At 37.1% G+C, this 21562-nt stretch overlaps 1 long non-coding RNA gene across 7 annotated transcripts in view; it reads left to right on the forward strand.

The window, feature by feature from the left end:
- Window positions 1-21562, forward strand: part of LOC147373929 (uncharacterized) — a 165477-nt gene that overhangs the window by 115861 nt on the left and 28054 nt on the right. For 3 of the 7 annotated variants that reach the window (XR_015162226.1, XR_015162224.1, XR_015162225.1), the window contains exon 3: window positions 4623-4723. The exons of 2 other annotated variants lie outside the window; for them this stretch is intronic. This is a non-coding gene — a long non-coding RNA (uncharacterized LOC147373929). Of the gene's footprint in view, window positions 1-4622; window positions 4724-11381; window positions 13409-21562 lie in introns of those variants that run through there. 2 more of the 7 variants (XR_015162227.1, XR_015162235.1) reach the window with 2 other exon arrangements.

Below are 21562 nucleotides of genomic sequence, written 5' to 3' on the forward strand. Positions count from 1 at the left end.
CTTTTTCATCTTTTTTCATCTTTCTTTGATATCTGGAGGAGGATTTAGTTAGGGAAATATAACCCCTAATTCGCAATTGTAAAAAATGCAATGGAAGTATTTTAAAGAGATGATTTATCTTGTATTTTTTTGGGGGGTGGGGATGTCACCGTCATTGTATTTCATTCTTATTACTTCTCAAGCAGCCTTTCATATTTTTCTTTTTCTACATGTTTACCTAAAATAACTGGTTCTTGAACATTCTTTTTAATGTCATTGAAATACCAGGAAAAAGGCTATTTGATGAATAGTTTTTCTTTCCCATTATTAAATACAGTGCCTAACTAACATAGAGGGGTTTCCCAGGTGGTGTCTGCCTGCCAGTGAAGAAGGGGTAAGAGACATGGGTTCAATCCATGGATTGGGAAGATCCCCTGGAGTAGGAAATGGCAACCAGCTCCAGTATTCTTGCCTGGAAAATTCCATGGACAGAGGAGCCTGGTGGGCTACAGTCTTTGGGGCTGCAAAGTCAGACATGACTGAGTGTGTACACACACAACGGATACAGAAAGTGACTTTCTGAAGCAGGGTTTTGCCTTGGCAAAAACCAAAAATGTGGCATTGACTTAGCCACGTGGGGGATTAATATTGGGGATTTAAAAAATGGCAATCCATGTTTTAAGCTACAAGAGTTAATAAATCATCACCTGAAATAATAAGGAAATAAACATGTATTTGCTGGGTCAGCCACTTGAGGAGAAGCGTCTCAAAGGCAGGACTTAGAACATAACTTGTTAGGGTGTGCTGGCTTCTATGAGATGGATTTTAAAACACATTGTAAGGGATAAGTGAACACATGAAGAAACGGGCCAGTTTACAGTCAGAGATGAAGGGTAAGAAGTTCAGGGTTGAAAAGCCACTGGTTCTAACTCCAAACAATGGGACATGGGAACCAACCTTTTGATAAAATATCTCAGATAAAAAAAGTGAGAAAGAAAGGGGGTGGAGGGAGGGAGAAGCAGAGACCACTCTGAGGACTGAGCTCAAGTGGGACACATGGGAGCAAAGTGATAGAAAAATAATGCAGATTTGAGATCTATGATTAAGAAAGAACTTTGGGTGTGCTTAGTGGTGAATGCAATGCCGAGTAAATGTGTGAATGTCGAAATTGCTCATACGTGTCTGACTCTTTGCGACCCCATGATCTATACAGTCCATGGAATTCTCCAGGCCAGAATACTGGAGTGGGTAGCCTTTCCCTTCTCCAGGGGATCTTCCCAACCAAGGGATCAAACCCAGGTCTCCTGCATTGCAGGTGGATTCTTTAAAAGCTGAACAACAAGGGAAGCCCAGTAATTGTGTAAAGGACTCTTATTAGTAAAGAAATTATAAGGCTAAACTAAAAACACCTTTGACTTTTGGAATCATTTAGACTCTGAGTCTTACATGAGCAGTAAGTTTTAAAGGTAGTACAATTCTGAAGATGGCATGCTTCGAAATATTCATTTGAGGTATGGCCAAGGGCTACCCCGGTGGCTCAGATGGTGAAGAATCTGCCTGCAGAATCTGTGGGAGACCTGGGTTTGATCCCTGGGTTGGAAAGATTCCCTGAAGAAGGAAATGGCATCCCACTACAGTTTTCTTGCCTGGAGAATAGGGTCATAGAGTTGGAAAGGACTGAGTGATTAACATACACACACACATCAAAACTACACATTATTGCTGTTTCTTTATCATTTGTACTCTAATAGACCCTGCCTTATTTATTAAAAAGCATATACACTGGACTACCTTAGTCAGGGAACTAGATCCCGCATGCCACAACTAAAAGTTCGTATGCCACAGCCGAAGATCAAAAATTCCATGGGCTACAACTAAGACCCAGGATAGCCAATTAATATTTAAAAATAAAATGCATGTCCTTTCCCTTTTTCATAATATTCTGATACATAAACATACATCCATGTACATTTCTCTAAGAATACAGCTGCACACACATGTTGAGAATTGTTGTAACCTATATGTGTACATATATATATATATATATGTTGGTCTCCTTTATACAACATAGCATCAGAATATTTTGCCTACTTTTCATGTGTGTGTGTAGTCGGTCGTGTCTGACACTTTGTGACCCCATGGACTGTAGCCCACCAGGCTCCTCTCTCCATGGGGATTCTTCAGGCAAGGATACTGGAGTGGGTTGTCATGCCCTCCTCTAGCGGATCTTCCCAACTCAGGGATCGGACCCAAGTAGCCCACATTGCAGGTGGATTCTTTACTATCTGAGCCACCAAGTCCAAGAATACTGGAGTGGGTAACTGCTTCCTTCTCCAGGGGAACTTCCCAACCCAGGAATTGAACTGGGGTCTCTTACATTGCAGGCGGATTCTTTACCGCACTGCTAAGTATGAAGATAAAATTACTTTTACTAATAAATAGGACTTTTGGAAACAATGCCGGTGATCAAATGGGGATGAAATGAGGATTTCCCAGTGAAATGGAAATGCACAAATATTCACATAATACTTATATTACATACTCTGCTGTGTGTTAATTTTATTCATAATAACTAAATGAGTGACAATACTGCTAACATTTAAGGCAATAGAAACAAGAATGAATTCCTTTCACTTTGCACTATAATAATAGGTTGAGATTTATCTAATAGATTTAAAATATTCTGAGTGGAAGAGTTACTGATTCGATCCAATATAAAGATGATATAGGAACAAAACCACCTTCAGAAAAATCAGGTTACTCAAAATGGATACAGAAATTATTTAAGAATCATTTTATAAGAAAGAGTTGAAACTATTATTTCAACTATATATTTTTATCTCATTACCAGTATTTCTGTAGCCTGAAATTTAGATTAAAATACTGCATAATAGCTACTTATAACATGCATTTTAAAAACATTTACCTTTTTAAGCATCATGAAAAGTGTGATTTAGTATATAGTACTTTGGAAAGATTCTGAGGCATATGGCTGATTGTAGAGATTTTTAAAACCCCGTAACTATTATACTAATCTAAAATCTGAAATCAGGAAAAATATTCAAGGAGTCATTTATAGATGACTGATTTGTGAAACATTTTGTAGTTCATTAAACTCTTTTAAACACTGCCTGCTAAAATATTATCTCTAGATAAATTATTAATGTGTGCTTTTAATGAGAATATTATATGCAATTCAAATACCAGCTAACTTAGCAGAAAGTGCTAACTGAAACCAATAACTAATTTCTTTATTACAAGAATCTTAAGTGATTTCCCAGAGACATATATCTATTAGTTGAAACAGTACTTAAAAATATTTATATATCAAAGCTCTCTAAAATACAGAGGTTTTTTTTTTTTTTAATATATATATATTTTTTTTTAATTTTTTTACAGGGCAGTAATATCAGGACAACCTGGGGCTTCCCAGGTGGCTCCGAGGTAAAGAAGAAGCTGCCTTTAGGTAAAGGTAAAGAAGCGGGAGATGTGGGTTTGATTGCTGGGTCTGGAAGATCCCTTGGAGGAGGATTGGCAATCCACTTGAGTATTCTTGCCTGGAAAATCCCATGGACAGAGGAGTCTGCCAGGTTACATACAGTCCATAGGGTTGCAAAGAGTTGGACATGATTCAGCACGCATGCAATATAAAGACAAAATTATAATAGGATGAATATTTAAATGGATTACAAGTGTAATCATTTCATAAATTTAAAAGTATTGCTGTAGAAAAGGAAAAAACTTTGTTTTCAAAATATTTTAATAACAAAATTAATACATATTTGGCAGTGAAAATGAATTTTAATTATTTGATTACATTGGTCATGCCATATCTGTGTAATAAAATTTCTATCATGGTGGTAAGTTTTCAGATGATGAAAACCTCAGTTTTTTCCCCCTAAATTTGTGTGTACTGTATGGCCCAATAGTATGTGAAACAGTGCTCGGATTCTTTACAAAGTTGTGTAGTAGATCTCTTCTCTTATACAGTGTCTAATTCACTGTATTCCTTGTAGCCAAAAGTGATCGTGAGATCATTCAAAGATTTCCGGTTTAACCAAGAATGATAAAGGTTAAATTGCTTGCCAAAGAAACAAAGTGCCAAGCTGTTTTCTAATGTATAGGTTGTGAGTGTGTCCTCAGTTGTGTTTGACTCTTTGTGACCCCATGGACTTGTAGCCCACCAGGTTCCTCTGTCCATGAAATTTTCCCAGGCATGAATACTGGAGTGGGTTGCCATTTCCTATTCCAGGGGATCTTTCTGACCTAGGGATCAAACCTGTGCCTTTTACCTCTCCTTCATTGGTAGGTGGGTTCTTTACCACTGTGCCACCTGGGAAGCCTTTATATTTAGGTTACGTTTAGATTATTTCAAGTTAATTACTAATTGCATGGATTTTACTAAAGTTATCTAATGTTCTAGGATATCTAATTAAGTTTAGGAAAAAAAAAAACTCTACACTATGTTTCTTTTTCTTTTTAAACCAAATCAAGTTTCTGATTTTTTTTGAGAAGTTAACTGGAAAGACTGAGTATTTAAATTTATCCATTAAATCACTTAAAAATTTAAATATACAGTTAGAACGCCTGCGGATAGCTAATGCACACTGAAGATTACTTAAGATTATACTTTAACATTTTAGATCAAACCAAGAAACAAGAATTTTAATGGATGCATATGAAGCAGAATCTATCCTGTTTGCAAATACTTCTAACTTATGTTGAAAGGTACTGTCCATAAAAGGTATGTGCAATTATTTTTGTGGAAGAGTAAATACTGTTAGGAAATAAGGTATTTTCTAAGAGAAAATGGTCAAAATAAAGTAAAAGTGATGACGAAGGGATAAGCAAAGACCAAGGAGCGTTACTTTACTTCTAGTTCGACAAAAATTGAGTTGTAACCTGTGCGGTTGCTAATCAGCAGAACACCCTTAAAGGAATTCAGGATGAAAAACAGGACAAGGCATTCTGTAGTTTGGAAAAACAGGTTCCACAGATAGATTGATATGGATTTGAGGAGGAATTTTAATGAACCCAGATAACTACATCTTCCTATACACAGAATATCACTAAAAATCATTAACTTGAGATTAGCAGTAATCTTTTACTAGGAATATATGCTTGGATGCGTGTCTTCCTCAGCCAAAAACCGTACATAAATGGTCCTCTCCCTGCCTTTTCAGAGCAGTTCTCTTAGAGTTAGTGAGAGACTATGTCCTTGGCTATTGTCATGACCCTGAATAAAATTGAACTCTTACATTGTTCATTTTTCTTTAAGTTCACAAAGCTAATAATGACAAGTAAACCAGGGATGGCATGTTAGTATGTAGATATGTGCACTGGGATTTGAGATTATCTCTGCTGGATTCTGCTGAGATTGGCTACAGGGTAAGTATTAGGAGTAAGTCAGTTCCACATGCCTCCTCCCTGCGGAAAGGAAAACACACCTCTCATCTGGGACTTGGGGTTTTCATGAAAGAAGGAAGAGTGCAAGAAGGGTAAATAGAAACATGCCATGCATCTTAAGGTTTCTGCTCAGAACTAGCACATATCACTTTAGCTCAAGGGACTTCTGTGCCCTCATTCAGAAATCCATTAAGAACATTTCTACCCCAAGTTATTTCAGGATAGAATTTTATCAAATTGAGTTCCACTGTTATACATAGGTTGAATTTTTCTGTCTATAATAGCAGCCTAATGGCTAACTACCATTTATCTCTAATGTCAATGCCACATACTTTATGTTTTGTTATGGCAGCATTTTACATCTGATATCAATGTCTGTATTGGCAAGTTTTATTATACTCATGCATAACGTTCAATCAACAACACTGCCATTTACAATGCCTTGCATTTCTATCTTGCTTTCATGTTTAACAATGTGTTGTGACTCTTCAGAGCTCTACTGGGCTTATCTTTGCTAGATTTTGATGCAGGATGCAATATTGCTTCACATGTCTCCTTGCTTTGGGAACCAGTATGAAGGAGTGTATCTTGCATATGATGTGCCCTCAAAGTAGAAGATGGAAAAACTGGGGTAGTGAAAGGAAATAGTGGCAAACTCTGTTCTGTCCACCTTCTATTGGTCAAAAAAATTACCTGGCCAAGGAAAAAGTCTGTGGGAAATAATTTTTTTTTTTCCATATGAAACCTTTGCAAGAGTGAGGAAGAAGAACCATGTAAATTGTAAACAATAAATTGTAAACAATACAATTTATAAACCTAGTAAACTAGATAAATACCCTTGCATTTTTATGTCCTTGCCTAGCCTACTTTCTTTCAAAAATAAGCACTATTCAAAAATATTTCACTAAGCTAGATGAAACTATTATCAAGTTGACTCATTCTGGCTTTCTCTTTTGTAAAATTAATGCTATGGTTTTGTATGCAAATCATCAATTTTATATATTCTTCTATCTCCACATATTAGAACAATGCAAAGAAGCCTGATGTTTCTGAAACTAAAGGCTGAGACAATTATTATTAATAATCATGGTGATGAATATTTAAAGTTTATGACAATATGAAGATCAGGTAAATGTTTCTAACGATAATGTTTTGGCTAAACAATTTGTTCAACATATTATGTTATGTTGAAAGATGAAATTACTAGATATTTTCAGCTCTCTAAGGAGTAGCAGTAGGCAAGGGTTTGGGATTTTTATTTGTTTGTTATGTTATTAATGTACACATAAGCTCACTGAAAAATGAAGCTGTCTTTGCTGGGCATGGGCTCAATGCCACTGATTTTATCACCAGGGAGGAATATGTGCAATAATTGCAATTTCTATATTTCAGCTTTTGAAAAAAATTTAACAATGTTATGAATGAGAGTGATTCTGTAATAATTCTGAAATAAATATATGTTCAAGCAGTTATACATGCCTACATAAGACATTCTACTTCTAAACTTCTTTGAATTTTAGAAGAATTAATTAGTAATTAATTAGTAACCTGTTACTAATTATTTTTGTTCATAAGAGCTGGTCAAACATAACTTACTAAGCAAACTCAGTGGGGATGAATACAATATATATTGTCTTTTAAACTTATACCAATCTCAAGAATTCTAAATTTATATGAAATGATTTTATACCTGTAAGTGACTAAGCCCTAACCATTTCCTTAGGGAAGAGGGAGTCGTACTTCAAAATGTGTCTTCCTTTCTGGTAACATGATTAGATTCTATGTCTCACTTCCATTGCAGTGAAATGCACAAGTGATTGTCAGTGGAATGTAAGTAGAGAATTATAAGAATTGTCTTGTAAACACTGACTATTAATTTAGAACTAGTACAGAAAAGTGAAATACACTTGCCTGTCTTTTTCAAACACTGTATTATGGTGCTTTACATTAACACCAACAAACCCATTATAGTCATTTGACTTAGCAATAAGGCATAGTCATTGTAATAATACCTTCTTATATATTAATAGCATATACACAGAGAGATGTTAAGATAGAATCTCTCACTAAATGTAAAATCCCCTTTTGTTCACTTTTCATCACATAAATTAGGTAATGTCTTGGGTAACAGAGAAGACATCTCATTTTACATCACTTTACAAAATCATACAAAATAAACATACCCAATATCAAAAAGTACCACTGCTAAGTTATATATATGTAAAAACATATGTCAGTTTTGCTGTTCCTCATTTAGGGTTAAAATAAATTATTCCATATTACTTTTTTAAAGTTCATATTTTCAAAAAGAGGTATTTCAAAAATCAAACGTAGTTGAAAACTTACCGGAAACAAATAATATTCAGAATGATATTTGGAATGTTTATACACAAAGTCTGAAAACCCAGTTGACAAGAAATATACAAGATTAAAGATTTTGTTGTTTTTAACTATGTGTTGAAATGTAATTATTTAAGCTTAAGGAAAGATAATTATTAAATATGAAATGATAAACTATTTGTTATTTATAAGATGAGTTCTCTACAATTTAAACTTAGAAAGGTACTTAGAAGTAGCAGGGTGACAGGCGCTGACATAAAGACAATATAAATGCACACTGCTGTACAAAACATATTTGAAATCTATTTGTACTTTAAGTATTGACTAAGTTATTTTAATGCATAATTTTGATGACTCTCAAATTTGCTCTTTTCCTAATTCAGACAAACAAGCCATTTATTCCTATGTGCTTGCTCATTAACTCAACTTGATGTAATACTAACTACTGCCAAGAGGAAATATCATTGATGACTTAAGTGTCTACAGTTTGGGTTCTCCCAAGTGTAGTCCTTACAGGCACAGGTGAATATCTGGGGGAAATAGGACAGAGAAAATTTAATAAAAATTATATTAATAAGGGAGTCGCTCATAAGGACAACTAAGGCTCAATCCTCTCTGGGTGTGGGGAAGGTCTGAAAAATACAGTGGAACAAACCCCCAGGACTGTTTTGCCAGAGGGAAACAGACTCCAGCATTTACCTACTAACACTCGTCCTGCATTGGTGGAGCACAGCTCTTGAGTGATGAATCCCATAATTATAGAACTGTATTTGACATGGGGAGTTAAGTGTCCTTGGTGCTGGAGAAAGCTCTCAGTTAGAGAAGGGATACAGATGCAGTCTGTGTTGGAAAAAGACTGTAGCTACAGGTGGGGTCACGTGGCCCAGGGCAATGTTCTGCTTCCTCAACAGCATCTGCCAGGCTCTCCTTTATACTTATTACACTGTATCTGTTCATCTGTTATTTATGGAACACCTTTTAGTGGGCTGGAGAAGGAAAGGGCAACTCACTCCAGTACTCTTGCCTGGAAAATCCCATGGATGTAGGAGCCTAGTAGGCTACAGTCCATAGGGTCGCAAAGAGTCAGACATGACTGAGCGACTTCTCTTTCTTTTTTTCCTTTCTTTTTAGTGAGCAAGGTCTGTTCTAAATGTTTGACGGACAGCAGTCAACAAAATAAAATCCTTATCCTTGTGGAAATTCTATTCCAGTGGAAAATAAAGATGTTAAAATAAAAAGTAAATGATTAATTATGTATATCTCTTAAGTATATAAATATTTAGAATTTAGATAAGTTGTCTACATCCCCCTTCCCCACCTCCATGTATCTGGGAATGACAAACAGCAGGTTTTTATTAATTTTAAGCAAGAGTTTTGCCCTACAGGTACCTGAAAACGATGAAACAGATTGCTCTTAAATAGTTGAATTTTTATTTATCAAGGATAATGTAGAATGATTAGTAGATTAAATAAGATGTTAGATTAAATGAGAATTCAAATCTTTTCTGACTTTAAGAGGAGTACTGATTTAATTTTAATATTTGTTTTGGTTCTTTAAGCTGCAAAAATTGTTAGCCCCTTTTGGAATTGAATAATATTTGAAATATTTCATCTCATCAAAGGACATACTCTGATTCAAGGTGGACATATCTTAAAACTATGTAAACAGCATATATTTATTAAATTTCTAGCCCCTATAATAATACCAGATATACAATACACACTACAATATCTGTCCAAAATACATATGTATGAACTTAAACATTAATTTAAATATCTTGAAAGTATTAGATTAATATTTAAATTTTCATATTTGTCAACAAGCCATTTATGCATGCATTTTTTCTCCAACATATATTTAAATTTTGAAATTAAGTTCAGAGTTTAAAGACGAGAAAAAGGAATTTTGATTCTAAAATTTAATTGAGAATATTTTGCAATTGAAAGTCATTACGTAATAAAGATTTGAATACAATGCTATTTCTTCTGAAGTTGACGGTTGGTAGGGGGCTGCTACTGCTAAATTGCTTCAGTCGTGTCCAACTCTGTAATCCCATAGACGGCAGCCCAGCAGGCTCTCCTGTCCCTGGGATTCTCCTGGCAAGAACACTGGAGTGGGTTGCCATTTCCTTCTCCAATGCATGAAAGTGAAAAGTGAAAGTGAAGTCGCTCAGTCGTGTCCGACTCTTCGCGACCCCATGGACTGCAGCCTACCAGGCTCCTCTGTCCATGGGATTTTCTAGGCAAGAGTACTGGAGTGGGGTGCCATTGCCTTCTCCCTGGTAGGGGGCAGGCATGCCCAAAACACAATTTCTGAAATGTCCTATATAAAATATATTGTATACAAATATCAGGGAATTTTGGAGAAAATAAATTTGTGAGAAATATATATAATAAGTTAAAGAAGTATCTGTCTTCTTCTGATTGTTTTTATTTGAACCAGAAACAATGAAAAATCAGAAATGTCTGAATACATAGTGGAGACCCTTCCTTCCTGGAAGAGCTTTAATAGAACAATATAGTTGTTGTTCTATATAAGTATAGTATTTCTTATAGTTTTGCTTCTTCTCTGAAATATCTGATGTAGATTACTCTAGATAAACTTTTAAACTACTACTAAGGTACATAATATTATAGCACTAATACACCTTCAAACATCCCTAGAAAATTACTACATATACTACATATACATGTATACACACACTCAAACACTTGAAGTAGAGGCTTTAGTTAAATTCTCTAGTAGTTATAATGTTTATATACAGCCATTATCCCTGGAGGAGGGCAAGGCAACCCACTCCAGTATGCTTGCCTGGAGAATCCCATGGATAGAGGAGCTGGGAGGGCTTCAGTACATGGGGTCTCAAATAGTTGGATATGACTTAAGCGACGTAGCATGCACACACAGCCATTATAATTTGATAATTTCAAATGAGAGCTATTTATAATATTTATATACACATTATAATTGATTCCAGAAACTGACAAAACAAATACAAAATCATGGTCATATAAACAAGATAACTACATTCCAGGAATCATTTCTACTAGACATACAAATACATAATAACGCCTGTAAAGCTACATTTTTGGATTTGCATACAATTTGGATGTATATGTTCCTAATCTTTATATACTACATTATAAAAGAGAAATAGTGTATAATTAGAGGTGGTGTATTTCTTAAGCTAGACTCATAAGAGGTTCTTTATGTTCAACTGAAGGTGCCCTTAGAATCCCAGAATAAATTTGTGTAGACTTTTTTTTTTTTTTTAATGAGCTGAGGTTCTAAGAAAAGCCTTGCTTAAGATGGCAGTCTCACTTTAGATTCCTAAAAGAAAGGACTGGAAACAAGTTACAGTGTTACTGCAGTTATGGGTAGTGTTATGCCACAGGGCAATAATGGCTTTGTGTGTGTCATAAGCATTGTGATGAATATGGTAAATGTGCATTATGAAAAAAAAAGACATTTTTTGTTTTGTTTTGGATGATGTTCATTAGATGTATGTTAATATTAATACTTACCTTTTCATTGTAGACATATCCTCAACCAAGTTGCAAGTTTTTATCAAGGAAGTGAAAATGACCTTATGGGCTTTTATCTAATAATTAGGACCAATATCTACTTATTTTAATTTTTTCATTTCTTTACTTAGATGATATCTACAAAGGTGATATAAAAAGCCAATACCTATGATCCATTCATTATATTCTAAGCGGGACAAATATTTAGATTGAATTATCTTCCTTTCATGTAACCTGGATTTAATGTTAAGCATACAGTATGACTGTGTGGATCATAACAAACTGTAGAAAATTTTGAAAGAGATGGGAATACCAGACCACCTGACCTGCCTGAGAAATCTGTATGCAGGTCAAGAAGCAACAGTTAGAACTGGACATGGAAGACTGGTTCCAAAGCGGGGAAAGAGTATCTCAAGGCTGTATATTATTACCCTGCTTATTTAACTTATATGCAGAGTACATCATGAGAAACGCTGGGCTGGATGAAGCAAAATCTGGAATCAAGATTGCTGGGAGAAATATCCAAAACCTTAGATATGCAGATGACACCATCCTTATGGCAGAAAGGGAAGAGGAACTAAAGAGCCTCTTGATGAAAATGAAAGAGGAGAGTGAAAAAGTTGGCTTAAAACTCAACATTCAGAAAACTAACATCATGGCATCTGGTCCCATCACTTCATGACAAATAGAAGGGGAAACAGTGACAGACTTTATTTTGGGGGCTCCAAAATCACTGTAGATGGTGACTGCAGCCATGAAATTAAAAGACATTAACTCCTTAGAAGGAAAATTATGACCAACCTAGACAGCATATTAAAAAGCAGAGATATTACTTTGCCAACAAAGGTCCATCTAGTTGAAGCTTTGGTTTTTCCAGTAGTCATGTATGGACATGAGAGTTGGACTATAAAGAAAGCTGAGTGCTGAAGAATTGATGCTTTTGAACTGCAGTGTTGGAAAAGACTCTTGAGAGTCCCTTGGACTGCAAGGAGATCCAACCAGTCCTATCTAAAGGAAATAAGTCCTGAATATTCATTGGAAGGACTGATGCTGAAGCTGAAACTCCAATACTTTGGGCCACCTGATGCGAAGAACTGACTCATTGGAAAAGACCCTGATGCTAGAAAATTTTGAAGGTGGAGGAGAAGGGGACAACAGAGGATAAGATGGTTGGATGGCATCACTGACTCAATGGATATGAGTTTGAGTAAGCTATGGGAGTTGATGATGAACAGGGAAGCCTGGCGTGCTGCAGTCCATGGGGTCACAAAAAGTTGGACACGATTGAGCGACTGAACTGAACTGATACAATTTCTAGCATTATATCAAGTACTTGAAAGGCCACACACACACACAAAAAAACCCCACAAAGAATTCTTCCGTCTTAATATTTAGCTAATAACTGCTTAATAATTTACCTTAAGATAGCTATCATGGAAATAAAGCACATTTTGTGTTGATGGATACCTGGTAGGATACAAATTATCTGTATTGGAGATGAAAAAAGTAACTAGTATTGCTTCCTTTCTCTCCGTTTTCTTTTCCATTTTCCTTATATTTTTCTTTTCCTCCCCTTGCCTTCATCTTTATCTTTCATGTTTTACTCCCACTTCCTTTCCTTTGAATAATTCTATTCTATTATTGTCAGGCCAGAGAAGGCAATGGCACCCCACTCCAGTACTCTTGCCTGGAAAATCCCATGGACGGAGAAGCTTGGTAGGCTGCAGCCCATGGGGTCGCTAAGAGTCAGACATGACTGGGTGACTTCACTTTCATGCATTGGAGAAGGAAATGGCAACCCCCTCCAGTGTTCTTGCCTGGAGAATCCCAGGGACGGGGGAGCCTGGGGGGCTGCCGTCTATGGGGTCGCATAGCTTCGGACACGACTGAAGTGACTTAGCAGCAGCAGCATTGTCAGGTACCTTATTTCCCTCTTTTTATCGCTGCTTTCAGCTTTACTAGCTCTTGTTTTGCTGCCTTTCCCTCCGATGTCTTTGGCTAAGGGTAAAAGAGAGGATGAGCTCAGAGAGGTTATGTCTTGGTTCATAAACCACTGGCAATTTGTTTTTCACTTATAATTTAAAATAACACTTGGTTAACCCACTGCTGATTGTATGGTGCTTATGCCATGTTGTTTCCTAGAGATAAATTATCTTCTTTGACTCTTACCAAAGACCACTTTAAAATGCTTTGGAATCCAGTCTAGCTGCCTCAAATTTATTCTGTAACACAGATGATTTGGGGAGTGGTGGAGAAGGGGAGGCTTGCATGCTTGCTTGCATACACAAACACACACACACAAGACAGGGAATACATAATGACTGTATTAACATGTGAATTCCTGTTTGCCACCTGCAATGTTGAATCAGTAAACACTACTGAGCTCAGTGCATGCATGAAACTAACGTGAAGGACATTTATTATTCCATATATTATTACTAAGCCCTAAAAATACATGGTGTCCTGAAATGGATAACAGAATGCCAAAAATCCTTTAGTTCTTCCATTTGAGAGTTGGGTATATTCTTATTCTCCTTGTGGCCTGGCTCAAGACTGCTCTGGTGACACTCTGTGTTTAAGCTCTAAAACATGCAGCAAGTGCTACCCTTAGCCTTTGGAAGTCTGAGTCACCATGAAAGATGGCCAGCTATTTGGGGAGACGAGCTGGAGAAGTCCTAAGATTACATTGCAGGGGGATCTAGCTGAGTTCAGCTTTCAGCCTTTTCCTCCTTCCCAAGATTGTCAGACAGATGAGTAAAATCACAGACCATTGAAATCAGTCTAGGTGCCAGCAAAATACAGTTACCAAGGAGTTGATGCCGCATGGAATGGAAGAATCATCCCTGTGTGCATATTTATGCCTCACAAAACAGTGAGACATGTTCAAGTGGTGGTTATTTAAAGCCCTGTGTGTTCAGGTGTCTCTTGCTTATCAGCAGACAAAGAGATCATGTTTTCTCTATGGACATGAGAAAAAAAAAATCTACGTAGTCTTCTGCTTATTTATGTGGCTACTGTATATTTTTTAGGTGGTTAATAACATTTCATATCTCTATCCTGTGGCTCTGAGTTGAGGAAAAAGGAGAGAGCACTGAACGGATTCTTGCATCAAAACCCCTGATATATTTCTCTTTCCCCTTCCTTTGTGATTTTAGTGAGAGAAGCACGCTTAAGACAGGAGGGCATAATATAAATAAGAGGTCTGTCAGAGAGGAAAGGGTCAAAAGCTAGCCAAGTTGATGCCAAATATCAGTAGCGCTGCCCTGAAAGAGAGACACTTCTTTGGGGTTCAAAGCTGTGATTTAGTGATTGCATCGCTGCTTATAACTTTCCATAGGAGTGACTGGAGGAGTCGTGGTGCATGCAGGCAGCTCTCATAAGCCTGAGCACACTTTCTGTGTTTGAGCAGCTCCCAGTGCTGTAACACAGTTTCAAATTGCACTTCACTGTTCCTTTGAAGCATTATTCTGTCTTTCTTTTGGCCCAGTCTGCTGCTTTTAAAGCCCCTCCTTCTGCTTTTAAAAAGATGAAAGGATCCGTGAGAGTCAATTATTTTTAAAAGAATAAGACAGAAAAACAATACTAGGAACCGAGAAGCTGGGTGATAAATATCTTTGTGAGTTACTTACAACAGGTGAAAAGTGTGAGACTTTCTTGATGTCAACTGTTCACAAAAGAGTTTAATAACATGTAGTCTCCTGGTCTGCAGATGTATGGAATTCTATTATGTGGCTGCACTGTACTGGGAAAACATCACCAAAATAAGACAGCCAGTGCACATTCATATCATTATCCATCAGGTTTTTGTGTGCTAAGTCGCTTCAGTCAGGTCTGACTTTTTTGCGACCCTATGGACTATAGTCCACCAGTCTCCTCTGTCCATGGGATTCTCCAGGCAATACTGGAGTAGGTTGCCATGCCCTCCTCAAGGGCATGAATTGAGCCTGTGTCTCTTACATCTCCTGTATAGGCAGGTGGGTTCTTTACCACTAGCATCCCCTGGGAAGCCCCATCAAGTTATTACTGAAATGTAATTATAAAGTACTTCTCTCCTGAAAAGTATAACTAAATGTGGCAGTATTTTAAAAACATCTTTTTTGTGACCAAATACTTTGAAAATATATGGAAAGGTGAGTTAGCTTATTTGATGATCATAAAAATGAAAATATGATTAAGAAAAATGAAACTGTGAAATTCAGAATTTAAGCTATTACTAGACACTGCATTACCTACTTTTCATAAAATATTTCAAATACCTGTAAAAATATAAACTAATACCCAAATTTTAGCCTCACAAGGAAAGGCCAGCAGTCAATCTATTGCCAAAATCTTCCACGATGTTCTGCTACCTATTGATTTGATGAAATAAATAGCACAAACAATGCCAAATTTGAGTACAATTTGAAATAATGCCTGCTAGCTGAGGCTACTGAACTCCAATTGAAATATCTATGAAAACACAGCAAGAGACACAAAGTTATAATACTAAATAAAACCTGTGAACACCAGACAAGGATTTGCAAGGTCCCTGAAGAAACAGTTCTGAACCATAACAGAGATAGTGGAAGTGAAACTCACTCAGTCATGTCCAACTCTTTGTGACCCTGTGGACTATATAGTTCATGGAATTCTCCAGGCCAGAATACCGGAGTGGGTAGCCTTTCCCTTCTCCAGGGGATCTTCCCAACCCAGGGACCGAACCCAGGTCTCCCTCATTGCAGGAGGATTCTTTACCAGCTGAGCCACAAGGGAAGCCCAAGAATACTGGACTGGGTAGCCTATCCATTCTCCAGCGGATCTTCCCTACCCAGAAATCAAAGCGGGGTCTCCTGCATTGCAGTTGGATTCTTTACCAACTGAGCTATCATAAGACCTACAGCAAAAAATGAAAAACTTTAAGATGATGATGGTAGATTTCCATGCAATCACAAAGAAAACGAATCTTTCCAGACTAGACTGGGGAAATATCTGATCCTTCATCCACCCAAAATATACATGAATACACCTTACAGGAATATTCTGTTCTTAGTCCCCTCAAATGTGACTACATTAAATGCTCTGGTTCTCATTCCATCTCAGGAATGAGTTAGACATTCAGTGATCTGTTATCCCTAGGATGTGAAGTCCATCATAAGCCAAGACAGAGATGGAAAAAGCTGGAGTGTTGGTATGTGAGGGGCTTCAGAGGCTCATGTGCTGTTTCTGAAAAGGAAAGAATTGCATCCTGCTTCAAATACTCCACTAATAAATTCTTGTCATTGAAAAAATGAAAGCCCTTTAATTTCAGTAGAATATCAGATATAAACTTTAAACAACAGACAGTTGGGTACACATATATTACAATCCAGATTGCTTTCTGACTCAGAGAATTAGGAGGGCAGAAATAATTTACCCATTCTATTTATGTCAAAACCTCAGCCAAGCTGGAGCCCTCTCCATTTAAGACTGGGAAACAAAGAGCACTTGAATTTGTAATAAAACTGATAAAAAGCCAACATGAAAAGTGAATAGCAATGAAGACAAATATGAAAAATATAACTGCGTACTCACAACTCAAAATGCTGACCGTAGAGAATAGATAAAAGATAAGATGATAACATAATGAGAATTTTTGATAAAAATAAACAGAGAAGAAAAGGAATCTCATAGGGATATGAAAATATTATAAGGAAAACTAAAAAGTTCTAAAGCGGTCTATTTTGAAAGAAACCTATGTAAATTAGAATCAGTATTACAGATGAAAACTGTAGGACTCTCTCTTATAATCTAGAGAATAAGGACAAATAATTAGAATATAAGATATATTAATATATAATTAAGAAGGGCATCCCTGGTGGCTCAGACTGTAAAAAGTCTGCCTACAATGCAGGAGACCTGGGTTCCATCCCTGGGTTGGGAAGATCCCCTGGAGAAGGAAATGGCAACCCACTCCCGTAGTCTTGCCTGGAAAATCCCATGGACGGAGGAGCCTGGTAGGCTGCAGTCCATGGGGTCGCGAAGAGTCTGACACGACTGAGCGACTTCACTTCACTTCAATATATAATTAATATATTTAAATGTAGGGTATTAATGTGACAATAAATAACATGAAAAACGGAATGAAATGAAACAAAATATAACATGCATCCTTGAAAATGAAAAGGAAAGTTGATTTAAGGTAATATAAACATGGGTATATAAGAGAGAAAGAGCAAAAGTAAATCTTTAGAAAGCACAAAACATATTTAATAACAATAATCTGGTTCTAGAAATCTATGATTTTTATCCGCAAAATTGTACTGATAGACTCAAATGTATACATGTGAAATCCCAATGGTGATTTAAATTTGACAGAATGATGAAGGATAAATAAGAACATCCAAGAACATATTTTAAAAGAAAAATAATGTGAGAGTACATATTATGCCAGATACTATCATATATTATAATGTTGATTTGAGTGAATGAAATAATACAGGCATAGTTAATTAACAGAATTTACCCATTCTTAAAGATGTTAGTAGTACTCTCTTTAAAGTCAGGCAGGAGAAAAGAATGCCTTCTATCCCTGCATATACTGAATAAGGGAGGTTTGGGTAAACACAGGAAGTAAAACATCTAAGGAAAAAAGAAAAATATTGATCTCAAAAAAGGAAAACTGTCATAATTTGCTAGCAAGATAAATTTATAAAAAATAATTTTTGAACTGATACACAAATTTACACAGATCAGTTGTATTTATAAACACCAGTATAAACAATTAGAAAAAGTTACAAATGAAAGAAGGGGATTTTCCTATAGTCTCTAAATTTTGGCTAAGGCACAAGACAGGGAAAAGAAACGTGCACTCACTAATCAAGATGGCCTTAATCTTCCACTCATTTTGACTAAATTTTAGACAAGCTTCTTCCTGACTCAAGGCTCTGACCTCCCTTTACTTAGAACATTTACTTTAGGAAAAAAGTGTACTTGTAAATTCTTCCTCTGCCACATTGACATGTAAATCTTTTTAAAAGCCTCTTGCCAGTTTTACTACCTAAAATTTCTTTCTGAAGGACCTGGGAGCCAACCTTCAAAATGCAGTCATCACGGAGGATAGAGCATCTATCTTCTAGTTTCTGTGGGATGATAGGAGGCTGATTTCAATTGGAGCCTTGCTCCAAGTTTTAAACCTGCTTCCTCTTATGAAGTCTACTTATCCCTTGGGTAGAGCCAATTATAGGAAACAGGTGGCCTAACACTTCCCCACTCCAGTTCTTAAAAACTCTCCAACCGTTTATTTGAGACTGAGCTATGGCCTCTCACCTCTATTACAATAGTCTTGAGTAAATTGTCCTTACCTGTTTAACTTTGTCCAGTAAAATTCTTTGCTTTGACACTAAACTTACTTTGAAGAAGGAAGGGAAACCCAGAAGTTGCAGAGAAGTTGGGAAAGTAATGAACAAGGAAGGAAGAGTAAAAGAATCTTCTCCAGGGCTTCATTGTATGTGTCAGCCCAGAGGTAGGGAAAGAGAAAAATCTATGACCTGGGAGTCAGATTGAAATTTTCAATTGCACTCTACTGGAACCATCATTTTAATATTGAACAATGACTTGAAAGCAATAGCTTCTGTCTTAGGAGCTATTCAAGGGGCAGGTGTTGGATAAATATAGACTTCCTGATTATTCTTCCAAGTTAAGCAGATATTTAAATAAATTTTAAAAAGTATACCACTTACAAGGGGCTTCCCTGGTGGGCTCAGAGGTTAAAGCATCTGCCTGCAATACGGGAGACCTGGGTTCGATCCCTGGATCAGGAAGATCCCCTGGAGAAGGAAATGGCAACCCACTCCAGTATTCTTGCCTGGAGAATCCCATGGACGGAGGAAACTGGTAGGCTACAGTCCACGGGGTTGCAAAGAGTCAGACACAACTGAGCGACTTCACTTCACTTCATACCACTTACAGTATTAAAAGACAATTAAGTACCTAAAATAACTCTAACAAAGTATGTGTAGGAATTTACTGAAGGAAAAAAACACAATAAATGAAAACATATGAGACAGTACTAGTAATTTCCCTCAAATACATTTCTAATATTTAAAATTCAAATTAGATTACTAATTAGATTGTAAATTAGATTACTCCTACTTTTTTGTAGATGTGTAGTCCTGTAGGATCTATTTACTGAGAAGAAAAAAAAAATCAGCATATAAGTAGATCCATGCTATTGAACTGATACCTTCCAGATGTTCAAGCTGGATGTAGAAAAGGAAGAGGAACCAGAGATCAAATTGCCAACATCGTTGGATCATAGAAAAAGCGAGAGAATTCCAGAAAATCATCTACTTCTTCTTCATTGACTATGCCAAAGCCTTTGACTGTGTGACTCACAACAAAAGGTGGAAAATTCTTTAAGAGATGGGAATACCAGACCACCTGACCTGCCTCCTAGGAAATCTGTATGCAGGTCAAGAAGCGACAGTTAGAACTGGACATGGAACAACAGACTGGTTCCAAATCTGGAAAGTAGTACGTCAAGGCTGCATATTGTCCACCTGCTTATTTAACTTATATGCAGAGTACATCATGCAAAATGCCAGGCTGGATGAAGCACAAGCTGGAATCAAGATTGCTGGGAGAAATATCAATAACTTCAGATATGCAGATGAATGATGCCACCCTTATGACGGAAAGTGAAGAGCCTCTTGATGAAAGTGAAAAAACTGACTTAAAAGTCAACATTCAAAGAGTGAAGATGGTATCTGGTCCCATCACTTCCTGGCAAATAGATAGGGAAACAATGGAAACAGTGACAGACTTTATTTTGGGGGGCTCTAGACCCACTCCAGTACTCTTGCCTGGAAAAATCATATGGATGGAGGAGCCTGGTAGGCTGCAGTCCATGGGGTCTCGAAGAGTCGGACACGACTGAGCGACTTCACTTTCACTTTTCACTTTCATGCATTGGAGAAGGAAATGGCAACCCACTCCAGTGTTCTTGCCTGGAGAATCCCAGGGACGGGGGAGCCTGGTGGGCTGCCATCTCTGGAGTTGCAGAGTCGGATACGACTGAAGCGACTCAGCAGCAAAATCACTGCAGATGGTGACTGCCGCCATGAAATTAAAAGATGCTTGCTCCTTGGAAGAAAAGCTATGACTAACCTAGACAGCATATTAAAAAGTAGAGACATTACTTTGCCAACAAAGTCTTTCTAGTCAAAGCTGTATGGATGTAATCATGTATGGATGTGAGAGCTGGGACCATAAACTGAGCATGAAAGACTTGATGCTTTTAAACTGTGGTGTTAAAGAAAACTCTGGAGAGTCCCTTGGGCAGCAAGATCAAACCAGTCAATCCTAAAGTAAATCAGTCCTGAATATTCATTGGAAGTGATCTCTGAAGAAGAAGAGTTAACTTCGAGACCAGGGACCAGGCTTGATTACTCAAGAGCTTTTGAGTAGCAGAGTTTTATTAAAGTGAAAAAGGGACAGGGAAAGCTTCTGGCATAGACATCAGAAGGGGACAGAGAGTGCCCCCCTCACTAGTGTTAGCAAAGGAGTTATATACTTTTCAATTAGTTTTTACAATAAATCAAAAGAACGTCTCCAGGTTGTAAAGATCTTACTAGACCCACTCCCATAACTTACATTTTAAGATAACAAGATTAGCCAGAAGGTTTTCAGGAAGGAGAAACTGTCCTCAAGCAGGATACATTGGTGTTATATAATCCTTAGTACAGAGTTTAAACTGAATTGTTTGTTGTGTAATCATCAGTTCCAGGCTTAAAGAAAAAGTCATTTTATGTGACTGTGACTAAGAAATGTACAGGAAAAAAAAGATGTTTGTCCTTTCTTCTTCCTTGAGAATTCCAGACCCCTTTCTCCTCCTCAGGGACCCTAGACTTCTTATCAACCTGCCTAGGAATTGGCTCTCTCAGAAGGACTGGTGCTGAAGCTCCAATACTTTGGCCACCTGATGTGAAGAGCTGACTCTTTAGAAAAGACCCTGATGCTGGGAAAGATTGAAGGCAGGAGAAGAAGGGGACGACAGAGGTTGAGATGATTGGATGGCATCACTGACTCAATGGACATGAGTCTGAGTAAGCTTCGGGAGGTGGTGATGGACAGGGAAGCTTGGCGTGCTGCAGTCGATGGGACTGCAAAGAGTCAGACATGACTGAACAACAGCAGCATGCTGTTCAAACCCATGTTGTTCAAGGGTGAACTGTTTAGGAATATATTTTAATCACATCAAATAAAGGAAGACCTTTTAATGAAAGATGTGAAAACTACAAGTCCTATAGGAAATGATTAATAAAATTGACTACATCCCACTGCTGGGCATACACAC

The sequence above is a fragment of the Bos grunniens genome, chromosome 4 (genome assembly GCF_055505025.1).
Source record: "Bos grunniens cultivar Pamir isolate PY7600 chromosome 4, Bosgru_T2T1.0, whole genome shotgun sequence".
Classification (NCBI taxonomy): Eukaryota; Metazoa; Chordata; class Mammalia; order Artiodactyla; family Bovidae; genus Bos; species Bos grunniens.